The sequence below is a fragment of the Priapulus caudatus genome, unplaced genomic scaffold (genome assembly GCF_000485595.1).
Source record: "Priapulus caudatus unplaced genomic scaffold, Priapulus_caudatus-5.0.1 Scaffold316, whole genome shotgun sequence".
Classification (NCBI taxonomy): Eukaryota; Metazoa; Priapulida; class Priapulimorpha; order Priapulimorphida; family Priapulidae; genus Priapulus; species Priapulus caudatus.
The window spans coordinates 142,080-143,935 of NW_014577377.1; the positions used below are offsets into that span (position 1 = coordinate 142,080).

Below are 1,856 nucleotides of genomic sequence, written 5' to 3' on the forward strand. Positions count from 1 at the left end.
TGGTAGTCTGGACATTGTACAGTTGAGATGTAGACCGCAACTCGGACCTTGACCGGTGGTAGTCTGGACATTGTACAGTTGAGATGTAGACCGCAACTCGGACCTTGACCGGTGGTAGTCTGGACATTGTTCAGTTGGGGTGTAGCTCGCCACTCGGACCTTGACCGGTGGTAGTCTAGACATTGTTCAGTTGGGGTGTAGCTCGCTACTCGGACCTTGACCAATGGTATTTGCGGACACGGGAGAGGGCGGGGGATGCGTGGACACTGTTCTGCTATCGATTACGAGTGATTCTCAAAGTTATGAGAACGACGAGCGGGTATTCACTGTTCCGCATGTGCATGGTGTGTGTTTGTGTGTGTGTGTGTGTGTGTGTGTGTGTGTGTGTGTGTGTGTGTGTGTGTGTTGTGCGTATGCGTGTGCGTGCCTGTGTGCCTGCCTGCGTGTGCGCGCGTGTGTGTCTGCGTGTGCTTGTACGTTTGCATTGCTGCCTTGCACACGTAACTGGTAATTACGATTTTTTAATAATAAGCCGCAATTAAATGAATCCGCATATATGTGGACGGAAATCGTAACTGGTAATTACCTCCGCGCAACGAAGTTGCAGGAAGGTAATGTGATCCCTCTCGTGTGATGTGTTCGTGTGTGTGTTCGTGTGTGTTCGTGTGTGTGTTTGTGTGTGTGTGTGTAGCCAGCAGCTCGCCTTAGGGCGTCGAGTCAGCAGCAGCTCGCTCGCTTGCGCGCAACAATCAATATTTCAGCGATTCTACTACTACAAGCTAGAACTACTAGAAACTGCAACTAAAACTGAAACTAGAGTCAGCGAGCGGGCGGCGCGATCGATAGCCCGTCGAGTCAGCGAGTGGCGAGTCAGCAGCAGCCACCAGTGAGCACATACATGTTACATGCTCGCGGAGGTATGCACTCTCCGTGAGTGCCCTCTGTCTAGTTGCAAATTGTAATTGGGACAAGCTCTACCTACTACACCACATAATGCACCAGCCCAGCGTGATCGTTCACAAGAGTGCTGGTGTTATTCACGACGATCAGCTACGCAATAACGCAGTTACGGATCCACACGGAGGGAGTCTTCAAGTGAAACCAAACAGTAATCTACGACCGGACAACTGACAAGCGAAAGACGATGACAGAAATCCGATGCAAGACTGACTCAGCGAGCTAACTAGTCTGACTCGGCGAGAATCAACATCAACTCGAGACATCAGCATCCTTCGGAGAATCGCTGTCAGGGGAGCGATTAGAAACAGTCTAAGAGCTAGACACTGTCAAAACGCATAAGATGGTGTGCAGATTCGGACGTCAATCACCGAGCTGTGCATGACTTAGCACGGAAGAAGTATCTTTGCGCAATCGTCTAGAAGAATTACGCGTGCCATTAGCTCTGTTTATGTCTTGGGAGCCGATTGAGTGTGTGTGTGTAGTCCCTATATGGCCCATAATTAAGTGACCATCCGAGAAGCTCTTAATATATGGCTTCATTAGGCATGAGGGCGGCTTACACTGACATTATCCGGTGTTGTAATTAACAGAGTGCGAGAGTTAGAGAGAAAGAGAGAAAGAAAAAGAGAGAGAGAGAGAGAGAGAGAGAGAGAGAGAGAGAGACAGCGAGATAGAGAGAGAGAGAGAGAGAGAGAGAGAGAGAGAGAGAGAGAGAGAGAGAGAGAGAGAGAGAGAGAGAGAGAGAGAGAGAGAGAGAGAAAGCAGAGAGCGAGAGAGAGAGAAGAGAGAGAAGAGAGAGAGAGAGAGAGAGAGAGGAAGAGAGAGAGAGAGAAAGAGAGAGAGAGACGAGAGAGAGAGAGGTAGACAGACAGACAGGGAATGCGCGCCCCTGGGAG

At 49.8% G+C, this 1,856-nt stretch overlaps 1 protein-coding gene across 1 annotated transcript in view; it reads right to left on the reverse strand.

Annotated features, from left to right (window-relative positions):
* The window catches only part of LOC106808945 (protein inturned-like), a gene marked incomplete at its 3' end in the record, with an annotated part of 137,392 nt that overhangs the window by 23,040 nt on the left and 112,496 nt on the right, over positions 1 to 1,856 (reverse strand).